This window comes from Bos indicus x Bos taurus, chromosome 15 (assembly GCF_003369695.1).
Source record: "Bos indicus x Bos taurus breed Angus x Brahman F1 hybrid chromosome 15, Bos_hybrid_MaternalHap_v2.0, whole genome shotgun sequence".
NCBI lineage: Eukaryota > Metazoa > Chordata > Mammalia > Artiodactyla > Bovidae > Bos > Bos indicus x Bos taurus.
Genome location: NC_040090.1, coordinates 5,623,393 through 5,629,392, shown reverse-complemented (window position 1 = coordinate 5,629,392; position 6,000 = coordinate 5,623,393).

Here is a 6,000-nt window from a genome sequence, read left to right as displayed (position 1 = left end):
GGAGTTGGTGATAGACAGGGAGGCCTGGCATGCTGTGATTCATGGGATCGCAGAGTTGGATACATCTGAGTGACTGAAGTGAAGTGAACTAATAAGTCATTGAAAAGTGTTTCCTCTTGTTTTGTAGGTTAACTGCTTCTAAAATGTGAACTCAGCTCCTGTTCAGACTAGATGGAACCAAGGAACAGTATTTCTTAGTTCTCTTAGGCCTCACTCTTTCTTTTTATATTTTGATAATGGTGGGCCACCTGCACATTATCATGACTAAAACTCTCAGTAAGACCTTGAACTCATAGACATAAATGCATGGGGCTGTGGGTATGTGTTTTACTGCCGGTAGTGTCCTGGGTTGGAGGTTTTCTGCACTCAGTGATGCAACTTAGCACTAATTATGGGTTCCCATTCTGTGGCGCCAAAGTCACTAATCACTTTATGTGTAACATGAACACTTATTGAAACTCATATGTACTAACACCTATATTATTGGCCTCTTACTACTGGCCAAAGGAGGACTGATCTGCACTATTGTGTTTCTGCTCTTATTGATCGCCTATGGAGTCATCCTGCACTTTCTGAAGAACCTGAGTCAGGAGGGAGGCAGAAAGCCCTTCACATCTGTGGTTCCCACATCACTGTGATCGTCTGCTTCTTTGTTCTGGTATTTTTATATAAGGAAGACCTGCTAAGACCTTCCCCATTAAAAATAATTGAGTGTATCTTATACAGTCATAATTCTCATACTGAGCTCATTAATCTGCAGTCTAAAAAATTCTGAAATGATTAATGCTATAAATAAGCTCTGGAGAGGAAAAAAAAGCAGACCAGGTTTTAAATTAGTGCAGTATACATTATGAAGTTAGAAAATTAGCATTGAGGCCAAACTCCTTAGAATGTAAAAGTCTTCATAAATTTGATACATACTTTCCATTTCTTTAACAGATTAATGACAATTATAATTAAATTATATGTTCATGCTATTTATTAATAGCAATTCCCTGATGGCATATAAACTGACTAATATCTAGTTTATCATTGAATCTTGAAAGGTACCATACATTTAAACTAGAAAGTCAATAAATAATATGTCACAAATTAGTCAATGAAATTTTTTTTAAAATTTTATTTTATTTTTAAACTTTACATAATTGTATTAGTTTTGCCAAATATCAAAATGAATCCAATGAAATTTTTATAGTTACTAATTTTAAATTAATTTGTGTTTACTTTTATTTTTTCTTATTTTTTTTATTGTTAGATTCTTATTTTTTATCTTCTTTCTATTTATTGTACTAGTTAAAATATATTGTGTGTATAGAATGTTTTTTCCTCACTTTCTTTTGTATTCATATGAAATTTTAGCATAATATTCATTTAATTTTTTAAGTAAGAAAAAATGCTATTCTAGTAATGGAATTCATGCAATGAAATAATTTACAATAAAACTTATCCCCATCATAACCCAGATTCTTCCAGTCCTTTCAGATGCAGTCACTATATTCACTTTCTCAGATTGCTCAAGTTATAATCTGCAAATACAGGCATATTTTCATTTATGTGTTTGTGTTTCTGCTTCAGTGTATACAGTTTTCATTTTACTGCACAGCCTCCTGGAGATCTGTGCATGCCAGTTTACTTAGATCCTAACTCAGTCTAGTTAGTTCCTACTACTTAAGTCTTTCATGCAGCTACACTAAAATTGATGCATCTGGTCATTTTCATGTTTTCTTTCAGTTTAATAACTCTGTGATGAAGTTTTTAAAATTTGTCTGTATGAGTTCCAAGAAGTGGAATTTTTAAGTCAATTATTTTATGTATTTAAATTTTGATGTTTATAGTTATTGTCAGAATGTCATCTGTTTAGGCATCTTTTCACATGTTTCAAGGCATTTGTATGCCTTTTCCATGAACTGCTTATAAATTAACTTCATATATTTTCTTTGATTGCTGATCTTTTCCATTTGATTTGGATAGTGTGGCCACTTTAACAACATTTTTCTTTATTCCTCCAATTCATGAACATTGGGCATCCTTCTTTGTTCCTTTAATTTCTTTCATTGATGTCATATATTTTTCAGTTTAGCAGATTTTCACTTCCATTATTTACTTTATTCCTATGTATGTTATTCTTACTGATACTATTTTAAATGGGATTAGTTTCTTAATTTTCTCTTTATATATTTGATTGTTAAATATGTAAATGCAACTCATTTTTGCAGGTTGATTTTGTACCCTGAAAATTTGTTGGATTTATTTATTAGATCCAGCAATTTTGGTTCAGTTGTCTGTATTTTCTGTATAAAGATTATGCCTATTCTGATTTGAGATTTATGCACATCCTTGTGTTTATCAATAGTTTATTCATTTTATTCCTAATTTGCATTCCATTTTGTGGATGTATCACAGTCCTTTTAAGCTTTTCTTGGTTAAGAGATATTTTGTCTGTTTCCAGCTATTTTAACTTATGATTAAAACTACTGTAAATATGCATGTAAACTTTTTAAGAAACAAGCAAACAGGTTCAGAAAAAATAGAAAATGATTATTTTTGAGGTACTAGATATAAGAATTAAGTGGCAGTGATTACCGAAAGATGGAAATTTAGTTGAGTTCCAAGTGTTTTCCTGTTTATTACTTTTAAAATGTTTCATGTTTGTGTACGAGACAGCAAAAGAGACACCGATGTATAGATCAGTCTTATGGACTCTGTGGGAGAGGGAGGGGGTGGGGAGATTTGGGAGAATAGCATTGAAACATGTATAATATCATGTAGGAAACGAGTCGCCAGTCCAGGTTCAAAGCACGGTACTGGATGCTTGGGGCTGGTGCACTGGGACGACCCAGAGGGAGGGTAGGGGAGGGAGGAGGGAGGTAGGTTCAGGATGGGGAATGCGGGTATACCTGTGGCGGATTCATTTCGATATTTGGCAAAACTAATACAATATTGTAAAGTTTAAAAATAAAATAAAATTAAAAAAAATGTTTCATGTTGTGGTATAGAGAGGGATACATCAAAAAAAAAAAAAAAATCCCCCTTAAAAAACTGGAAATACAACTGCCTTATGATCCAGCAATCCCACTGCTGGGCATACACACTGAGGAAACCAGAAGGGAAAGAGACACATGTACCCCAATGTTCATTGCAGCACTGTTTATAATAGCCAGGACATAGAAGCAACCTAGATGTCCATCAGCAGATGAATGGATAAGAAAGCAGTGGTACATATACACAATGGAGTATTACTCAGCCATTAAAAAGAATACATTTGAATCAGTTCTAATGAGGTGGATGAAACTGGAGCCTATTATACAGAGTGAAGTAAGCCAGAAAGAAAAACACCAATACTGTATACTAACGCATATATATGGAATTTAGAAAGAGGGTAACAATAACCCTGTGTACGAGACAGCAAAAGAGACACTGATGTATAGAACAGTCTTATGGACTCTGTTGGAGAGGGAGAGGGTGGGAAGATTTGGGAGAATGGCATTGAAACATGTATAATATCATGTATGAAACAAGTCGCCAGTCCAGGTTCGATGCACGATACTGGATGCTTGGGGCTGGTGCACAGGGATGACCCAGAGGGATGGTATGGGAAGGGAGGAGGGAGGAGGGTTCGTGATGGGGAACACATGTATACCTGTGGCAGATTCATTTCTATATTTGGCAAAACTCATACAATTTTGTAAGGTTTAAAAATAAAATAAAAAAAAATCCCAATAGACTTTCTGAGTTGAAAATATGATGTTCAGAGTCTGAGGACACCAAGACAGCTAAATTTATGAGAGCAGAATACTGCAGAGGATACAACTATAGTTCTGGAGTCTTGAGAGGGTTGTGGGAGAGAGAGGGAGATTACTCATTATTCAAGTTTCATCAGAATACTGATATGTGCTTGCATTTGAGGAAAATACCTGAGGCTGGAGGGAAATTTACCCAGATGGATTACAAAGAGGGCTTGGAGCTCACATTGGGCCAGGAATAGTGTTTATTCTCACCAGCTGAGAAACCTCATCGTTCACAGGGACAGTGCAGTTGGTTGAATACTCAGAAAGATTTTACGTCAGTAGTGGGACATGATTAGTCCTAGATTGAGTACTTCTCAGGATGCGACTCAAAAACCATATTAACAAGTTAAAAAAAAAAATCCCTGAAAAAGGATCCAAAGGAATCAAAATAAGAATTATGTTCAGGATTTTGTGTATTTACTAATCTGAGAAATTGATCCAATTATTTTCCTTGTGATGCCCTTGTTAAGGGTTATTCTGGGGGCGTAAAATGCATTAGGAGGCATGTTCATTTTCTCCCTTTTGTGAAAGTGTTTGTGTAAGGTTGGTACCATTTATGGATTAGCTGTTATAGAGCTGATTGATGAATGCCATGTGAGAATGACATTTTGAGGGGAAAGTAATTCTAAGCATTGATTTATTTAGATGTTAGACTATTCCAGCTTTTAGTTATTCGCTCTGTCTGATTAGAAAGTTGTCTCTTTCATAGCAGTGTTTCATTTTCTTTTCTTGGCAAGTATACTTCTGTGAATTCATTTATAATATCATTGTATCATCTTTTTAAGATCTCTAGAGTCGAGAGTGATGACTCTTTCTTCAATATTTGTTTAAAATCTACCATTTAAAACATTGTATTGATTTATTTTAAAATTTCATTTATATCACTGCATCCAGTCTTAGTTCCGCCTGAGGGATGTCCGTTGTCTCACGCAGGATCATTCTTTGTAGCGTGTCAACTCTCTGAGCGCACAGGCTCAGAATGCGGCAGGAACTTACTTGCTCCAAATCCACTCAAGGATTCTTGCCTGGAAAATCCCAGGGACAGAGGTGCCCTGTGGGCTACAGTCCATGGTGTCGAAAAGAGGTGGACATGACTGAGCGACTAGCACAAACACACATGTGGGGTCTTAGTTCCCCAACTAGGGATTGAACCCAAATTCCCTGCACTGTGAGGATTCCCTGGTGACACAGACAGTACAGAATCTGCCTGCAATGTGGGAGACCTGGGTTCCATCCCTGGGTGGGGAAGATTCCCTGGAGGAGGGCATGGCAACCCACTCCAGTATTCTTGTCAATCCCATGGACAGAGGGGTCTGGCAGGCTACAGTCCATGGGGTGGCAAAAAGTTGGACATGACTAAACGACTAAGCACACAGCCCAGCACCATAGGGTGGATTATTAACTATTGGACCATCAGGGAATTTCCCCTCTCTTCAATCTAGATTCTGATAATTTTTTTCTTTTGTTTTTTTCTTTGTACATTTCGCTAGAAATGTATCAATTTATTTAAAGTTCAAAGACCTAATTATTGGTTTTAAATAGATTTGTTATTTTTAAAGAATTCCTCTTTAAATGATATCTGTGTTCTCAATACTGTTTCAAACTACAATGCTCTCTAGGTTTATTTTAATTTTTCTTTTCTAGTATCTTGAGACAAGAGCTGAGTCCATTTCTAAAAATATTTATTGTTTTCTAATATTTGCATATAAAGAAAACTCTACATTTCTTTCTAAGCACTCTTTTAGTTGCATCCAGTTAATATATACATATTATATTTTCCTTTATGTGTGTGTTCAGTTCAGTTCAGTTTAGTCACTCAGTCGTGTCCAACTCTTTGCAACCCCATGAATCTCAGCATGCCAGGCCTCCCTGTCCATCACCAACTCCCAGAGTTCACTCAAAGTCAGCGTCCATCGAGTCAGTGATGCCATCCAGCCATCTCATCCTCTGTCGTCCCCTTTTCTTCCTGCCCCCCATCCCTCCCAGCATCAGAGTCTTTTCCAATGAGTCAACTCTTCGCATGAGGTGGCCAAAGTACTGGAGCTTCAGCTTTAGCATCATTCCCTCCAAAGACTGGAAAAGGTCAGTTTTCATTCCAATCCCAAAGAAAGGCAATGCCAAAGAATGCTCAAACTACCTCACAGTTGCACTCATCTCATATGCTAGTAAAGTAATGCTCAAAATTCTCCAAGCCAGGCTTCAGCAATACGTG